Raw genomic sequence first — 19,698 nt, forward strand, 5'->3', positions numbered from 1 at the left:
AAATTCTGCCCCAATTTATATGCATACTTTTGGAAATACACTTCTTGGTGATTATTGACATAGTGAGATTTGACGAACTCGAAATTTTGCCCTAGTTTCTAACCATAGAGGGGAACAAACATTTTATTATGATGTGACCTAACCTACAGGGCTACCTATGTATCCCCTTTTAAACGGGAATTAGGTCAAGTGTAGTTCAGGTTACATCAAATAGAAAGAGCAAACATAATCTTAAATATAATATCTCTTGACTGCATATGAGTTGATAGGTTTTGGCCATATCTCCCTATCCTATCTGCAAGTATAAGTGCTACTCCCGTCAGTACTCGGCGAACCATGTAAGGGCCTTGCCAATTGGGTGAGAATTTCCCCTTGAAAATCCGTTTCAGCACCAGTTGCCCCGGTGTGAATTGCCTCAATCTAGCCTTTTTGTTGAAAGCCCTTGCCATTCTATTTTGGTAGAGTTGACCGTGACAAACTACGTTCATCCACTTATCATCAATGAGAGCTAACTATTCATATTGGTTTTGTATCCATTCCACGTCGATGAGCTCATATTATCCTTAAGGAAGGAATCTCCACTTTGGCAAGAATAATGAATTTGTTACCATAAACCAGTAGATAGGGAGTTACACCAGTTGACGTACGAACTGTGGTGCAGTACCCAAGCAAAGCAAATGGTAGCTTCTCATTCCATTGCTTGTAGTTGTCCACCCTTTTCCTCAATATCTTCTTTATGTTCTTGGTAGCAGCTTCTATGGCTCCATCCATGTGCGGTCTGTATGCGATAGAAGTTTGACACGTGATCTTGAATGTTTCACACATAACTTTTATCAAATCACTGTTGAGATTGGTAGCATTGTCAGTAATGATTGACTCAGGTACTCCAAATATACAAATAATATGATCACGAATGAAATCTGTTACGACTTTCTTAGTCACAGCCTTATAGGAAGCGGCTTCAACCTATTTAATGAAGCAATCTATAGCCACCAAAATGAACCTGTGTCTGTTTGAAGCAGTGGGTTCGATTAATCCGATGACATCCATGCCCTAAGTAGATAAAGGCCAGGGCAAACGCGTTGCATTGGTGACACTTTTGAACATATTTGATGCAGTCTGTTTCCATGGTCATCCAGAAATACCTTATTTTCTAGGCCGAACGAACCCGTTCATGTAAGGTTCGCAAGTTCCAGTGTGTATTTCTTCAAGTAATCTAGATTCCTTTTGGCATCTATACCTCGTAACAATCCCAAGCAAGGAGTCCTTCTATAAAGAATTCCTTCTCTCTGGAAGAAATGGTTGGCCAATCTTCGAAGTGTGCGCTTCTGAGTGTGCATGGAATTTTCTAGGTATTCTCCATTTACAAGTATTCCTTAATGTCGTGGAACCATGGATTCCCATCAAATGCTTCTTCAACATGAGCACAATAAGGTGCCTCCTTATGAATCTCTATTGGGATAGGATCGATGAAATTCTTGTCTAGATGTTGTATCATGGAAAACAAGGTAGCCAATACATCTGCGAACTCATTCTAGATCGTTGGAATATGATTGAATTCTATCTTCGTGAACCTCTTGATCAACTCATGTACACAATGCAAGTATGGTAATATTATTGTGTTTTTGGTGGCCCATTCTCCTAGTACCTGATGTACCAATAGATCAGAATCTTTGATTACAAACAACTCCTGAATGTTTTTGTCGATGGCCAATATGAGTCCCAAGATGCAGGCCTCATACTTCATCATATTGTTAGTGCACGGGAACCTCATCTTTGCGGATACAAGATAATGTTGACCGGTTTCTAATACCATGACAACCCCAATGCCTACTCCCTCGAAGTTTACTGCTCCGACAAAAAATATTCTCCAACCGTCATACATTTTAGCAATATCTTCTCCACAAATTAAACTACACCTCCTAGTTTGGAAAATAAGTTTTAAATGGTTTGTATTCTCCATTTACAGGGTTCTCTGCCAAGTGATCGGTCAATGCTTGCGCTTTGACTGCCTTCTGAATCGTATAAATCATGTCAAACTCACATAGAAATATCTGCCACTTTTCTAACTTACCCGTAGGCATAGGTTTATGAAAGATGTATTTTGGTGGATCCATCCTTGATATGATATATGTAGTGTACGCATAGAAATGTATGTCAACTTCTGGGCTATCCATGCCAAAGCACTGCAAGTGCTCTCCAGCAAAGATTACCGGACCTCGTAAGGTGTGAATTTCTTGCTCAAATAATCTATCGCCTGCTCCTTCCTCCGAGTTTCATCATGTTACCCCAAAATGTAGCCAAAGGATCCATCCAAAACGAACAGATATAACAGCAAATGTTTTCTTAGTTCTGGTGGGACCAATACGGGCGGCTTAGATAAGTATTGCTTGATTTTGTCAAAAGCCTTTTGACATTCTTCGGTCCAGCTTGTCGCAACATCTTGAAGATTGGCTCACATATCATCGTTGATTGTGCTATAAAACAGCTGATATAATTGAGTCGCCCTAGAAAACTCATCACATCTTTTTTATTCTTTGGCGGTGACAAGTCCTGGATAGCTTTGATTTTTTATGGGTCTAGCTCAATACCACAGCGGCTGATGATGAAACTCAACAACTTCCCAGCAGGGACTCTGAAGGCACATTTTGCAGGGTATAACTTCAAATTGTATTTTTGAAGTCGATCAAAAAACTTCTTCAGGTCTACTATGTGATCTTAACTCTTTTTAGATTTGATGATAAAATCATGCACGTACTCCTGTATTTCCTTGTGTATCATGTCATGGTAGAGGGTCATCATGGCCTTCATGTAGGTGGGCCCAGCATTCTTCAAACCAAACAAAATCATTTTGTAACAACATATCCCCCATTGTGTGATAAAGGATGTCTTTCGGCATCTTTTTTGTCCATCCAAGCCTGATGATATCATGAGAAGCAATCCACCAAAGATTTTAGTTCATGCTTGGTGCAGTTGTCGATCAGTATGTGTATGTTGGGCAACGGGAAATCATCCTTAGGACTTGCTCTGTTCAGATCTCGGTAGTCAACACATACCCTAACTTTTCCATCCTTCTTTGGAACCAGCACAATATTGGATAACCAGGTTAGGTACTCAACCACTCGATGGACCTAGGCTTTGATGCTTGGTAACCTCCTCTTTTATCTTCAGGCTCATATCTGGCTTGAATTTTTTGAGCTTCTATTTACCGGTGGACACATGTGGTTAGTAGGTAGCTTGTGAGCTACTATGTATGTGCTTAACCCAGTCATATCATCGTAGGACCATAAAGAATATCCTCATATTCCTTTAGAAACATGATATACTCTTCCTTTTCCAATAGTGATAGATGAATGCTTATGCGAGTTTCTTTGACTATTTTAGAATCCCCTAAGTTAATTGCCTCTGTTTCCTCCAAGTTGGACTTTGGTTTGTTCTCAAAATTATCTACTTCTTTGACAATTTCCTCAGGTATCGTATCATCTTCCGAATCATTGTTCTTATGTTGCGTTGTCTCATTACATGTCACAGTCGTAGGTTCATCAAGATATGTAATAATTACGCTGAAAATAATATAGAAAGATAATAATAAATACAAAAAGTAATAATGCATTAATAAAGCTAAAAATTGTCAACAAGTACGACTTGATGGCTCGAGTAGTTATTTCAAAACAAAACATCAAAAACGTCTTAAATGGTTAAAAATAATTTAAAAATAAATCATGTTGATTCTGCCAGGCTTACCCAGGTACTTGGCGAGCCCAGGACGGTGCAATAGTCCAGTTCTTGAGAACAACTCCTTCTCTCACTATTTGAATAGTAATGTCTTCCTCCTCCTCTAATATGGCTTTCCAGTCCATGTCTTCCTCGTTTAGAAATAGCTTCCTCATACCAGCCAAAATCTCGTCTTCCTCAGATCCCTAAATCATGCAAGTCTAGCGGAATGTCTGGTGCAGCAGTGGTATAGGTTGTTCTAGTGGATAGTAATCGGTGCGACATAGCGGTGCAAATCCTAGTACTCTTGCACGGTATATGTAATGACTCGGCTAGTCGTTTTTAGAGTTAGAGCCTTGATCATCTATTAACTGCTTCTCCCGTATCTCTCAATCTACTATTGTGACTTGTCGAGAGGTTCATTTTGGTTTTTGGAAGTGTTTGGAAAATTTAGTCCCTAAAATGAAGTCTTACAAATTAGAATTTGGACCGAAGTCGGACTGTGTGGAGACGACTCCAGAATGGATTTCCGCAGATTCCATTAGCTCCGTTGGGGGATTTTGGCTTAGGGGCGTGTCCTGATTATGTTTTTGAGGTCCGCATCTCATTTAGGCTTAAAATGGCGAAAGTCAAATTTTTGGAGTTTTTGGGCTGGTAGTGAAATTTTTGATATCGGGGTCGGAATTTGATTTCGGAAGATGGAGTAGGTCCGTAGTGTTGAATATGATTTGTGTGAAAATTTAAGGTCAATCGGGCGTGGTTTGATAGGTTTCAGCATCGGTTGTGGAAATTTAAAGTTTCAAGTTCTTTAAGTTTGAATTTGAGGGTGATTCGTGATTTTAGCGTTGTTTGATGTCATTTGAGGGATCGACTACGTTTGTATGGTGTTTTAGGACTTGTTGGTATAGACATGTGATTTTTGGTCCTTCCCAAATTTTTTTATATTTTAGCATGTAAATATTTAATATAGGCCTAATATCGCTATTTTAATTAATTTTGACTCTTTTACTTTATTTTATTACAAGAAAATAAAAATTACAAAAAATAGTTTCATTAATGTTTTGTAGTCATTTTTAATCTTGAAAAAATACAAAAAATAGTTTTGTTTTAACGGTCAGTCTTATTTTAATAGTAATTTTATTTAAGTAAAACTAATTAATAAATAAGGTAGGATTTTAGTCTTGTTCACCGAGAAAGAATAAAACTTCGGCTCGAGCAACCAATTTTTAGGCCTAATTTTGGACCTAGACCATAATTCCTAGGCCCATACCCCTAGCCTACTCCCTACCCCTTTATAATAAGTACCTAATGCCTAAATAGGGACACACACAAAAACACACAGGATCCGCCGTTTGTCTTCTTCCAAAATCAAAGAAAACCAAAAATGAAGAAGCAATCTTCAAAAAAGAGAAAATCTGAGCGCTCCTAACACCCAAGAACCTTTCCCCCTTTGACATTCTAGCTTCTTTTTCTTGATTTCTTGATTGAAAACAAGACACACACAAATACAAAAGAGAAGAAGGAGACAAGCAACAACCATTTTCTGATCCCCCCTCAGATTTCAATCAATTGTCTTTCTCTCAAAAATTAAAGAGCTACACACTCACAATAGGAAAAAGAAGTTTCCAGCAATCCAGAAAATATGGTAAAAAAACTAGTCCAAAAGAGCTCCAAATGCCATAAAAACCAGCTGAAATCGTGTTAAAAACGTTGCTTCGTCGCACCTTGAAACAATCCAAATCTTCAGCTGAAAACGCAGCAGCATAGCATGGTAAAACACCCATAAACAGCTCCCTCTTTAGTCACTGCTAGCTTTCTCTCGGGTCGAGGTTCAGCGAGTATCGTTGGAGGTTGCTGGTATCGGTTGCAGTCTTTGTCCGCTCTCATACAACCTTGTTGCTGTAAGTCTATTCAAAGTGTTGAACTTTTTACTTCCCTTTTAATTTGAGTACTCTACTTATGAGAATTTAATTTGTTCCATATATATACTATTTGGTTAAATTCCTCTTTCATTCAATAGTGACAAGTGAGTAGAAATGACTAAATGTTCCATTTTGTCCATTGAAAAGTTAAGAAGAAGCCATTTCCTTGATCTGTTCAATTCCTCTGATTTTGTTTCTACTTTTGGGTTGTGATCTTGCATCTCTTTGTTTTTAATTTTGGATATTTCATGCTGCAAGTCGTGGAATGTTGTCTTGAATTTCTGAATTTGATGGAAAGTTGAACTGAATCTTATCCAAAAATTCGTAAATAAGTTAAACTTCACAATGAGGTTTATTTTTCTCCATTATTCTATTTATTTGCTTAATGTTTTTCTTATGAAGTTCGTTGATATGTTGGAGTGGCCATGGGTACGGTTCCCGTGGCATGGTTACGATACGTGAATCTTAATTCGGGGGTGCATTTCATGTAACCCGATTATAACAACTTCGAATAATAAAACTCTTTGGAATAAGTTGAGGAATGCCATGACAAATAAAATCCCAAAACTCATGGCCCTCACTTAATTAATTTTAACCCTTTAGAAATCGAGGTGTGCCATTAGTTGAACTATTCATGGCCCTCGCAAACTTGAAAGTGCGTAGTTGCTTTAGGCGCGCAATTTAAATTAATTTCCTTAAACTCGGGTGTGCATTTCATGTGACCCAACTCCAATTCTCAACAACGTTAAATAAAATGTGTCATGGACCGCGGGTGTATTTCATGTGGCGTGGTTCAAGGCATGTTTTAAATAACGTTGAATCTTCCTAAAATTAATTAAAAGCGGCTAATAAGTTAAAATGTACCATAGGTTAAAACATGTAACTAAATTAGATAATAGGCTAATTATAATAGTTTAAAGAGACCATGCTAGAACCACGGAATCCGGGGGTGCCTAACACTTTCCCTCGGGCTAACAGAATTCCTTACTTAGAATTTCTGGTTAGCAGACTTTAAAAAGAAAGCCGAATTTCCTCGATTTGGGATTAAAAAAATAAATCGGTGACTTGGGACACCAGTTAAAATATTCCAAGTGGTGATTCTAAAAATAATTAATTAATCCCATTTCGAATAATATCACTTTAATTGGAAAGATTCCTTTATATCCCCTTCAGGGTGGTAAAAAGGAGGTGTGACAGCTCTGGCGACTCTACTGGGGATCATAACCCAGAACTTTGGTTCAGGGTTCAAGAATTCGAGCTTAGAATAACTGTTATACTTGGCTTTTATTTATTATCTGATTTTTTACATGTTTGAGCCTAATGTGCTAAATGTCGTTTTTTACTGCTTTAATATTGTTTGAACTGTATATAAATTGTTACGAAACCCTCTTCTCTCTTAGTCTTCTAAATCATCTGGGAAGTGTGCACTTCGTGTGACTTCTTTTCTGTTAGAGTCATATTCCAATTTTAGAACGAGGTTCGGATAAGTTGCAAAGCCGGTGAAGCTTTTGTATTCCCGGTACGCTTCCCCCCCCCCCACGGCTCATGTTATCCGCTCGAGTAAGCCAGGTCTAGAACAATACACTCAGGTTTTAAACCTAGAATAACATCGCCTCATGTCGGGTCCCTAGTAGTAACGCTTTTTTGCATTACGTGCATTTGACTTTGGGGACTTAACACAGGGGTTGGGTCCGTCTAGGACAAGTGTACCAAATTAAAGACCATCCTGATGCATCTTACATGCTACTTGTGTATCTGCTGTTTCGGCTTGCATGTTGACTGACTTCTAGAATAGGGAAAGAAAATGAAAAAAAACGAAAAAGAAAAGAGAGTGAGAAGTAGGTATTTGGATTATCTTGAAACTCTGCCGAAATTTTGAACAAAAAAAGAGAAAAAGTCATTTCAAAATAAGTCATATTTTCCCGTTGCATCAAAACTGGCGAACTACGCGGGTCTGATTCTCACCAGATGTGAGATACGTAGGCAAACTTCATCGGTTCTAGTCCACAATTTTGTTTTTTTTTAAAAAAATCCAAAATATTTTCCTTTAGTTCCTTCTTTAGAAAGTCTTTCTTTTAGACTCCAATCTTAAAAAAAAATACAAAAATATTTTCTTCTAATCTCTCTTAAAAGCCAAAAACATTTTCATACTTCTTTCGAAAATTGAAAAGAAAATTTAAGATTCAAAAATATTTTCTTTTTTTTTTCTTTAGAAGTATTTCGTTCATAAATTCATAATAAAAGTCCAAAAATCCAAAAATATTTCCTTTCTTCTGTCGAAGTTTTTCTTTCGAAATTCCAGGAAAAAAAAGTCGAAGTTCAAAATATATTTTCTTTCTTATTTAGAAGTTTTTCTTTTCAAAAATTTAAAAAAAAAATAAACAAATCGAAATCCAAAAATATTTTGTTTCTTCTTCTTAAGTCTTTCATTTGAAAAAGTCCAAAATCCAAAAAAAGTTAGTTTATTTACTTTATTCATGATCTTCCCGAACTATGCAAGATGTGATTCATGTTCCCACATGATACGTAGGCAACCCATATCAGGTTTGATCGAATCTTTTTTTAAAAAAAAAAAGAAAAAAAGAGAGAGAAAAAAGGAAGAAAAGTGCTTAAAAACAAGAGAGTGACCAATCTAACATGTCTTTTGTTTTGAATTGTGAAGAAAGTTTGAGGTGGACGGTTTGTGGTAAGCGGCCAACACAAGATCCAAGGAAAAATGATAACTAACATCGAAGCTGTTACAAGTGCTCAAGAGACTCAGGGTCAGAGGGTTCAACAAGAGTCTACTTTGGTTGAGGAAAATAGAATACTGAAACAACAAATGACCAAAATATGTCAAGCATGGGCCAATGGCCATGGGCAGCCTTGTCATGAGGCACAATTTGCTACCCAGCAAGAACAATCCCACTCTCCTGAGTACCACTCATACTTATTTGATCTTCCTGCAAAGATTGAGAAGCCTGCCCGAAAGATGGCACAGGAAAAAATGACCCAAAGAGTGAAAAGCTTAGAACGACGGTTGAAAAACATGCAAGGGTTGGCAGGTCAAAAGAGTATTGCCTTCAAGGATCTATGTATGTTCCCCGTTGTCCACTTGCCGCCTGGTTTCAAGACTCCCAAATTTAAAAAGTATGATGGACATGGAGACCCCACAGCCCACCTGAAAAGGTATTGCAATCAACTAAGTGGTGCGGGAAGAAATGAAGAACTGTTAATAGCTTATTTTGGGGAAAACCTTACGGGAGTAGCATCCGAATGGTTTTTGGATCAAGACACATCTCGCTGGTACGTCTGGGATGACATGGCACGGGCCCTTTGTCAAACAATTCTAATACAACATTGACATCGCCCCAGACCGCAATTCCCTTTCAAACCTGAAGAAGAAACTAACTGAAAGTTTCATGGAATATACCATTAAATGGAGAGAGCAAGCGGCTAGAGTTAAGCCACCCATGGATGACTACGAGCTAATCACTGTCTTTCTTCAGGCTCAAGAGCCAGATTATTTTCAATACATGATGTCTGTAGTGGGTAAATCCTTCACGGAAGCAATCAAAATGGGGGAAATGGTTGAGAATGGTCTTAAGACAGGCAGAATTATAAGTCAAGCAACTCTCAAAGCCGCAACTAAGACTGTCCAGATTGAATCTGATAATTTTAGTGACACAAATGAGAAGGACGAAGAAATCATGATGACGTCAGGTTCGAGAAGAGGTCCTATGAGAACGTCTCGAAGGTATGATCAGCCTCGTCTGTTTTCTGATGATGTTGTACTACTATCCACCTCAGAACCCACAATACTCTGTCGCTCCACCTCAGTATGTTGGCCAGCCACCAAAACACCCCACAAGGCTAGCACGAGCACCGCAAAATCTCCTCCAGCTTCCACAAATTTTCAAGTGCCTTATTACCCACATCTAAGCCAGGGGTATAAAGGGGAACAAAGGTTGAAAGATAATTTTACGCCAATAGGAGAGTCCTATGCAAGCTTATTTGAGAAGTTAAAGCATCATGACATGATTGCACTCATTCCTCCAAATCATGTGGACCCATGTGCAAGAAGCTTTAACCCTTATAAAAGGTGTGAATACCATTATAATGCACAGGGGCACAATGTTGAAAGCTGTCGGGATTTGAAAAGAGAAATAGAAAGGATGATCCAGGAAAAATGGATTGTGATCCAAGACAGTGACACCTAGAATATCGTGCAGAATCCTTTACCTGCACATAATGATGTACACTTTGTGGGGATGATGCCTGGTGACATGGAGTATGAGAATCCTCTCGGGAACTTGCTAACTGAAGTTAATGATTTGGAAACTGGAGAAGGCCATGGTGATTCTGATGAGCAAATTTGCGGCTAAATGTCAAGCCTAGCAATTGAAAAGTCATTCCCTCCTCAATAGGAAGGAATATTTGTAGCTTGTTTTGATGTTTTTTCTATTATCTGGGTTATTTCAGGGTTGTGATCCAGATTTTATTTGTTTTATTGAGTCAAACCCTTATGTCCCTCCATTCTGTTTGTGTGAGTCTTGTCAGTCTATTTTGTTGCTATTTTCAATAGACGGGTTATTTTAGGGTTGTACTCGGATTTTAGGTTACCTGTTTAGTTTCTAAACCCTTCCATCCTTATTCAATAAAATACAGTTTGTCCTTTTGTGTCATTTTATTTCTAGTTCTTTTCTCACTAGTTCTAATGACATGACATGCATGCGAAACTTTTGGCTAGATTTAGAAACTGATTTAATCTGGAATTGGATAACAAAAAAAAAGAAAAAAACACTTTTGAGGATGAATAAAGAGTTGAAGTACTTTGGAACTAAGGTCGAGTAAAATTCACCTTCAAATCATTGTGAAGATCGGGCTTGAGGATATTTAATCAATTGAACTTTGTTGGAAATTTTGATATTAAGGGATGGAAAGTGTCTTGTGACCACGGCACACCAAGAAGACAGACATGTTCGTCAATGTTGTGATCGTGAAAAGATATTATATTTGGCGTTCTCGAGGTTGGGAGGCCCTTTTTTCTGCTACCCAAATACTTTATACCCTTTGTCACCTCTTTGAGCCTGTGTTATTTTCTTTGACCACCCTCTTTTGGAATCAAGTTTAGAGTCAAAAGTTAAAAAAAATGAATTATGAAAATAAAATGAAATAACAATAAAAGTCCATGCCCTAAGAGTACAAACTGGGGCAGCTTTTAGAAAGTTCTAAGTGAAAAAGAAAAGAATTGTCAAAGGTCCATGCCCTCAGAAATAGAAGCTGGGGCAAAGAAAAAAGAAACAAAAAGAAAGATGAAAAAATAGTTAGGTCAGATGTTTGAACTACGTTCGACCTGATTCCTTACAAAATGATACGTAGGAAACCTCACGGTTCAGTCCAACCAAATAAGAATTTAGAAGAAAAAGAAAAAGAAAAATAGAAAAATCCAAAAATCCCCAATAGCTAAAATTGGGGCAGAGATTTTATTTCACTTTTGAAAGAGTCGATTCCAAGAGTTGTAAGTCCACAACCCCTTTTACTTTGAGTCTATTATGAGTCTTCATGATGTCCTTTCTTTCCAACCCTATCCAAAATCTTTCCAAATAAAAACGTCCTGATACGCCTTCAAGAAATGCCAAAAGAAGCATGCAATGAGCGACTGTTGTCACGCGACATAGAACACTATCAAGTTGCTCACAGAAGAAAGAGAAAAAGAAATAGAAAAAATGAGATAGTCTTACTAGTGAAAACCCTCACGGGCACTGTAAGGCGACGGTAAGTAGAGATAAATAAATGAGAGAGGCTTGTTGGTGAAAACTCCTCGGGCCACCACTAGTCGAAAGTGAGTCATGAATCTGATGTAAAGGATCGGCACGAACAAGCCCAATTTCAAAGGTCATAAGAATGGTAAAAGGGAGGATTGGATTAGTTTGATAGATCAGGTCATTGAGTCCAAAATGCATGTCATGATCATTAAGGTTAGTTATTAAAAAAAACTCTTCCTTCTGTTCTTCTGACATGGGGCATTTCTTGTTAATATTCATTTCTTTGCATCATTATGTCCTTCACTCTGAGTCAGTCTTTGTCAAAACAAGCAAGAAAAGATTTCAAAATCTGCTACCAGCTTTACAGTTGCACAAAATAAATTTGGCCAGCACACTCAGTTGTTACTGTCAACATGCCTTGAGGATTCATGCAACGACTCTCCCAAAAGACTCTTTTCAGCCAACTTGGCACAAGCAAAGATAACTTGTGATTCTCTCTGACAAGCAAATTGCTCAAAAAGTAGGAAGTCATTCAAGATATCAGAAAAGGTCACTTAAACAAAGATCTCCAGTTGAGATAAGGTTAACTAAGCCACAAATACTAATGGTAATGGGTGTGAAACAATCAAGGTTGATGCAAAGCAAAAGTCTCTTAAGACCGACTCAAGGTGATTGAGTACAAAGCCAAGCTGCCAAAGACTCAAGACCACAAACCGACCACCATCTTTTAAAACTGACAAAATTTTCTTTGTTTGAAACATGAACAAAGCAGTGCAAGAAAAGTGGTACAAATAAAAAAGAAAAAAAGAAAGAAGGAAAAAGAAAAGAGAAAAAGAAAGAAAAAATAGAAAAAAAAAGAAAAAAAAGAGAGAAAAAGAAGAGAAGAGAAGAGCCGACAAAGGGAAGTTTCTCAAATTTTTGCCTTTATTTATCTTGCTATTGCGCATAAAATCTTGCCATTGGTCTTCAAATTTTTTCCTCCTAGGAAAAAACGTCCTAGTCTGATGAATTTTTCTCCCAATAAAAATCTTAGTCTAATGAATCTTTCTCCTAAGATAACAAAGAAAAGGGACTTAGTCTGATGAATTTTCTCCTAGGATCAAAACTTTAATCTGATGAATTTTCTCCTAGGACGAAATCTTAGACTGATGAATCTTTCTCCTAAGATAGATGACTTAGTTTGATGAATTTTCTCTTGGGATCGAAATCTTAGTCTGATGAATCTTTCTCCTACGATAGAAAGACCTAGTCTGATGAATTTTCTCCTGGGATCGAAATCTTAGTCTGATGAATTTTTCTCCTAAGATTAAAGACCTAGTCTGATGAATTTTCTCCGGGGATCAAAATTTTAGTCTGATGAATCTTTCTCCTAAGATAAAATACCTAGTCTGATGAACTTTCTCCTATGATAGAAATCTTAGTCTGATGAATCTTTCTCCTAAGATATCAAAAAAAGAAAAGAGACCTAGTATGACGAATTTTTTCCTAGGATCAAAATCTTAGTCTAATGAATCTTTCTCCTAAGATAGAAGACCTAGTCTGATGAGCTTTCTCCTAGGATCAAAATCTTAGTCTGATGAATTTTTCTCCTAAGATAGAAGACCTAGTCTGATGAATTTTCTCCGAGGATAGAAATCTTAGTCTGATAAATCTTTCTCCTAAGATACAAGACCTAGTCTGATGAACTTTCTCCTAGGATAGAAATCTTAGTCTCATGAATCTTTCTCCTAAGATACCAAAAAAAAAATAGTCTGATGAACTTTCTCCTAGGATCAAAATCTTAGTCTGATGAATTTTTCTCCTAAGATAGAAGACCTAGTCTGATGAATTTTCTCCTAGGACTGAAATCTTATTCTGATGAATCTTTCTCCTAAGATAACAAAAAAGCGGACCTAGTTTGATGAATTTTCTCCTAGGATCGAAATATTAGTCTGATGAATCTTTCTCCTAAGATAGAAGACCTAGTCTGATGAACTTTCTCCTAGGATCAAAATCTTAGTCTGATGAATCTTTCTCCTAAGATACCAAGAAAAAAAAGAGACCTAGTCTGATGAACTTTCTCCTAGGATCAAAATCTTAGTCTGATGAATTTTTCTCCTAAAATAGAAGACCTAGTCTGATAAAGTTTCTCCTAGGATAGAAATCTTAGTCTGATGAATCTTTCTCCTAAGATAGAAAACCTAGTCTGATGAATTTTCTCCTAAGATGGAAGACCTAGTCTGATGAACTTTCTCCTAGGATCAAAATCTTAGTCTGATGAATTTTTCTCCTAAGATAAGAAAAGAGACCTAGTCTGATGAACTTTCTCCTAGGATCGAAATATTCGTCTGATGAATCTTTCTCCTAAGATAGAAAACCTAGTCTGATGAATCTTTCTCCTAGGATAAACGTCTTAGTCTGATGACTTTTCTCCTAAGATAGAAGACCTAGTCTGATGAACTTTCTCCTAGGATAGAAATCTTAGTCTGATGAATCTTTCTCCTAAAATACAAAAAAGAGGGAAAAAGGACCTAGTTTGATGAATTTTCTCCTAGAATAAACGTCTTTGTCTGATGAATCTTTATCCTAAGATAGAAAACCTAGTCTGACAAATTTTTCTCCTAGGATAATTTGAAAAAAAAGGAAGTCTGGATTTTAAAAAAAATGAGATTTTATTTTAAAGTATTTCAGGACCCTCCTGGATAATGGGATGTAGTTTTAAGTTTTCAGGACCTTCATAGATAATGAGATTTAGCATAAGTTTTACCTTTAGGAAATTGAATTTAGCTTTCAAATTTTCACTCTTAAGATGAGATTTAATTTTAGCTTTCAGGACCCTCCTAGATAATGAGATTTGGCTTTTAAATTCATAGAACTCTTTTGGATAACAGAATTCGATTAACACTCACAGATGTTATCAATATCAAACTGGGGTAGAAAAATTTCTTTTGTTTTGTCTGTTTTGTTGTAGTAGCAGGCGCCCAAATGGAAAACAAGGGAAGACCGTTCAAGTTTCAAGGAAAAGCAGTTTCAAAGGAAAGTAGTTCGAGTTTCAGCAATCAGGCGCCCACCTAGAGAACAAAGGAAAGAAGTTAAGTTTCAAGGGAAAGCAATTTCAAAGGAAAGCAGTTCAAGTACAACAATCAGGCGCCCACTTGGAGAACAAGGGAAAACGGTTCAAGTTTCGAAGGAAGACAGGTCAAGTTTAGCAATCAAGCGCCCGCCTGGAGAACAAGGGAAATAATTTCAGAATCCGATTCAAGTTAGAAGTAGTAGAAGCTCGCCTCAAAAATGCGGGTCGACAGGGGTCCCAGATAACAAAAAAGAAGTCTCAATCAAGAATAAAAGAACAAAAAAAGTGAATCCAAAGTGCAGAAGCGGAGAAAAGATGTGGACTGCTCAAGACATAATTGAAGTCACAAGCTCAACATGTCCAGTGTTTATATGAAAAAGCTGAAGAAGATTGAACCAACACCTGCAGTTAACAAGCATCAAGATTCAGATCAGAGTCCGTATGAAGAACCAACCAAGACTCAAGATCAAGCTTCAGAAGACTCATAGATAGGAATCTTGTAATTCATAGCTGATAGGTTTAGTTAGTCTTTTTCATTTTTGATGTTTGATGTAATAGCGGGATCGTGGACCGAAACTTCGACGGACACCTCGACCGACTCTCCACCTCAATATACTACATTACCTCATTCACTTCTGAACTACATGTGGCATGATTCCTTTATAGCCAAGGATATGTAGGCAGCTCAGATACCAGGGCTCAGTCACATTCTACTTTCTTAGCTTTCGATCTCTCTAAATAAGGGTCGGGTCAAAAACCTGTCTAGTCGTTCTTTGTCTGAAAACTTTTCGAGTTTCAAGTCAAAGAGGGGCAGCTGTAGACATGTAATTTTTGACCCTCCTCAAGATTTTTTATATTTTAGCATGTAAATATTTAATTTAGGCCTAATATAGATATTTTAATTAATTTTGACTCTTTTACTTTATTTAATTACAAGAAAATGAAAACTACAAAAAATAGTTTCATTAATATTTTGTAGTCATTTTTAATCTTGAAAAAATACAAAAAATAGTTTTGCTTTAATGGACAGTCTTATTTTAATAGTTATTTTATTTAAGTAAAATTAATTAATAAATAAGGTAGGATTTTAGTCTTGTTCACCGAGAAAGAATAAAACTTGGGCTCGAGCAACCCATTTTTAGGCCTAATTTTGGACCTAGCCCATAATTCCTAGGCTCATACCCCCCTAACCTAATCCCTATCCCTATATAATAAGTATTTAATGCCTAAATAGGGACACACACAAAAACACACTGGATCCGCCATTTTTCGTCTTCCAAAATCAAAGAAAACCAAAAATGAAGAAGCAGTGTTCAAAAAAGAGTAAATCTGAGCATTGCTAACACCCAAGAACCTTTCCCCCTTTTACATTCTAACTTCCTTTTCTTGATTTCTCGATTGAAAACAAGACACACACAAATACAAAAGAGAAGAAGGAGACAAGCAACAACCATTTTCCGATCCCCCCTCAGATTTCGATCAATTGTCTTTCTCTTAAAAATTAAAGAGCTACACACTCACAATAGGAAAAAGAAGTTTCTAGCAATCCCGAAAATCTGGTAAAAAAAACAGTCCAAAAGAGCTCCAAAAGCCATAAAAACCAGCTGAAATCGTGTAAAAAATGCTACTTCGTCGCACCTTGAAACAGTCCAAATCTTCAGCTGAAAACGCAGCAGCATAGCATGGTAAAATACCCATAAACAGCTCCGGCTTTAGTCACTGCTAGCTTTCTCTCGGGTCGAGGTTTGGCGAGTATCATTGGAGGTTGCTGGTATCGGTTGCAGTCCTTGTCCGCTCTCATACAACCTTGTTGCTGTAAGTTTATTCAAAGTGTTGAACTTTTTACTTCCCTTTTAATTTGAGTACTCTACTTATGAGAATTTAATTTGTTCCATATCTACACTATTTGGTTAAATTCCTCTTTCATTCAATTGTGACAAGTGAGTAGAAATGACTAACTGTTCCATTTTGTCCATTGAAAAGTTAAGAAGAAGCCATTTCCTTGATCTGTTAAATTCCTCTGATTTTGTTTCTACTTTTGGGTTGTGATCTTGCATCTCTTTGTTTTTACTTTTGGATATTTCATGCTGCAAGTCGTGGAATATTGTCTTGAATTTCTGAATTTGATGGAAAGTTGAACTGAATCTTATCCAAAAATTCGTAAATAAGTTAAACTTCACAATGAGGTTTATTTTTCTCCATTATTCTATTTATTTGCTTAATGTTTTTCTTATGAAGTTCGTTGATATGTTGGAGTGGCCATGGGCATCATTCCCATGGCATGGTTACAATACGTGAATCTTAATTCGGGGGTGCATTTCATGTAACCCGATTATAACAACTTCGAATAATAAAACTCTTTGGAATAATTTGAGGCGTGCCATGCCAAATTAAATGTCAAAACTCATGTCCCTCACTTAATTAATTTTAACCCTTTAGAAATCGAGGTGTGCCATTAGTTGAACTTTCCATGGCCCTCGCAAACTTGAAAGTGCGTAGTTGCTTTAGGTGCGCAATTTAAATTAATTTTCTTAAACTCGGGTGTGCTTTTCATATGACCCAACTCCAATTCTCAACAACGTTAAATAAAATGCGTCATGGACTGCGGGTGCATTTCATGTGGCGTGGTTCAAGGCGTGTTTTAAATAACGTTGAATCTTCCTAAAATTAATTAAAAGCGGCTAATAAGTTAAAATGTATCATAGGCTAAAACATGTAATAAAATCAAATAATAGGCCAATTATAATAGTTTAAAGCGACCGTGCTAGAACCACGGAATTCGGGGGTACCTAACACCTTCCCTCGGGTTAATAGAATTCCTTACTTAGAATTTCTGGTTCCCAGACTTCAAAAGGAAAGCCGAATTTCCTCGATTTGGGATTAAAAAAATAAATCGGTGACTCGGGACACCGGTTAAAATATTCCGAGTGGCGACTCTAAAAATAATTTAATTAATCCCATTTCTAATAATGTCACTTTATTGGAAAAACTCTCTTATATCCCTTCGGGGTGGTAAAAAGGAGGTGTGACAGTTGGCATATTTGGTTGAGGTCCCAGGGGCCTCGGGTATGTTTCGTATACTTAACGGATTGAAATTTGGACTTAGGCAATTGCTGAGATTTGCTGGTTTCTGGTGTTTTCGCACCTGCGGAGGGGAGACTGTTGGTGCGGACTCGTACGTGTGGAAGATCAGGCGTAGAAGAGGATTTGGAAGGAATTGTTAGGGTAGCAGGTGCGAGGGAAATACCGCATCTGCGATGCCCGTGGTTGCGCTCCAAGACCCGTAGAAGCGGCAGAAGACCGCAGAAGCAGACATGGGCTCGTAGGTGCGCACGTGCAGGGACCAATTGCTCAGAGATGCAGACCCAGTCCCTTAAGTAATTTACTCACCTACAATGGAAATTATTCAGGTGCGATGGTGCAGGTGTGATGAAAAGTCCGCAGATACGGAATATCTGGTTAGAAAAAGGTCTAGATGCGAGGGTTTGATTTCATTCTCCATTTTTGGACGTAGAGAGCTCGGATTGAGGCAAAATTTTGAGGGATTTCCCAAGGAAGCTTGTGGTTAATGATTCCTTACTCGATTTTGGTTACATTTCATTAATCTATTGTTGTTTTCTTCATTTAATCAAGGAATTTGAGTGAGAAAGTTGGAAAAATGGGGAAAAAGTTCCCCAATCGAATTTCTGGGTTTTGAGAGGCATTTAGGCATCGGATTTAGATAATTTTTGTACGAGTGAACTTGTGAGTGAATGAGTGTTCATAACTTTTGACTTTTACCCGATTCCGAGGTGTGGACCTGGGGAGACTTTTTGGGCATTTTTCTAATTCCTGCCTTAACTTTGATTTCGTTAGCTAGATTAGTTTCTTGTAGTTATATTTATGTTATGTAATTGGTTTTGGCTAGATTTGGGCAATTCGGAGCCGGATATTCATGGAAAGAGAATTATTACAGATTGATTTGAGCTTAGTTTGAGGTAAGTGGTTTGCCTAACCTTCTATGGGGGAACTCCCCTTAGGATTTGGTATTGTTTGATATATGAGCACCGTGAACGTGAGGTGAGGAGTACGTAAATGGGCTATTTGTTGTAAAACTCTGTTTTATACTAAGTCATAACATGTTTCTCCTTGTTTGAACTACACTAGCATATGTAACTACCTTGTTTAGATTAGAAAAGTATGACTACGTGTTTTAACTATCTATTTGAACTCTGTGCAACATGTTTAATAAAATTACCTATTTTATTTTACGTGAACTTAGTCTAAATTGTAGGTTTCCTTGTTGTAACTGTTAATTATATTGGTTGAGCTGCATATTTACTTTGGGACTACAGAACGGTATTCCGGGAGATCCCCTTGTACTGCATATTTACTTTGGAACTACAAAACGGTATTTCGAGAGATCCCCATGTACTGCATATTTACTTTGGAACTACAGCATTGTTTACATGTCATGAATGTATATAGTAGTTAGAAGCTCTTAGAAGTTTGTGACATTGCGACATTCCGGATTTTGGGAAAGATGATTATTGTAAATGCCGAGTGGCAGCGTTTCCGCTTATTAATTATATATGTTAGCGGTTATCTTTGTGTTTTCATTTCATTTTTGCAATATTAGGCTTACCTAGTCATAGAGACTAGGTGCCATCACAGCAACTCATGGAGGGATAAAATTGGGTCATGACAACTTGGTATCAAAGCTCTAGGTTTATAGGAGTCGTGAGTCACAAGTCGGTTTATAAGAGTCTCGCGGATTAGTACAGATATGTATGTACTTATCCTCGGGAGGCTATCGAACTGTTAGAAACAAATTTCCCTTCATTTGATTCCTTGTCGTACGAGATTATTGACCTCGAAATTGTAAACTTTCATCCTCTATTCTTTCACAGATGGTGAGGACACATGCTACCGAAGATGAATAGGCACCCGCGCCCCCTGCTAGAGATGTCAAAGGTCGGGGCCAAGGTAGAGGTTGAGGATGTCCACGTGGTGCAGCTAGAGCACCCCGAGCGATCTGCTACTAAGGAGCAACCAGCAGTCCGAATCGGAGCCCAGATACTTGATACACCTAGTACTACTACTCCAGCTCTTTAGGAGGCTCTTGCATAGTTCTTGGGCATGTACAACACTCTAGCTCAGGCAGGGTTGATTCCCTTTTCTCCAGTCACATCTCAGGCCGGGGGAGGAGCACAGACTCTCGCCATCTACACGCCAGAGCTGCAGATTCAGTTTGATGATATTCTAGAGGTTATACTAGTACCAC

At 37.6% G+C, this 19,698-nt stretch overlaps 2 long non-coding RNA genes across 2 annotated transcripts; both read left to right on the top strand.

Annotated features, from left to right (window-relative positions):
* Nucleotides 1-5,059: 5,059 nt before the first annotated feature.
* On the top strand, nucleotides 5,060-15,146 carry LOC142181111 (uncharacterized). Its single transcript, XR_012709413.1, has 2 exons — nucleotides 5,060-5,615; nucleotides 14,334-15,146. It is a non-coding gene; the product is annotated as an uncharacterized LOC142181111 (long non-coding RNA).
* A 546-nt stretch (nucleotides 15,147-15,692) lies between these two features.
* On the top strand, nucleotides 15,693-18,634 carry LOC142180589 (uncharacterized). The gene is made up of 2 exons (XR_012709196.1): nucleotides 15,693-16,250; nucleotides 18,343-18,634. It is a non-coding gene; the product is annotated as an uncharacterized LOC142180589 (long non-coding RNA).
* The last annotated feature ends 1,064 nt before the right edge of the window (nucleotides 18,635-19,698 follow it).

The sequence above is a fragment of the Nicotiana tabacum genome, chromosome 5, assembly GCF_000715075.1.
Source record: "Nicotiana tabacum cultivar K326 chromosome 5, ASM71507v2, whole genome shotgun sequence".
NCBI classification, from domain to species: Eukaryota; Viridiplantae; Streptophyta; class Magnoliopsida; order Solanales; family Solanaceae; genus Nicotiana; species Nicotiana tabacum.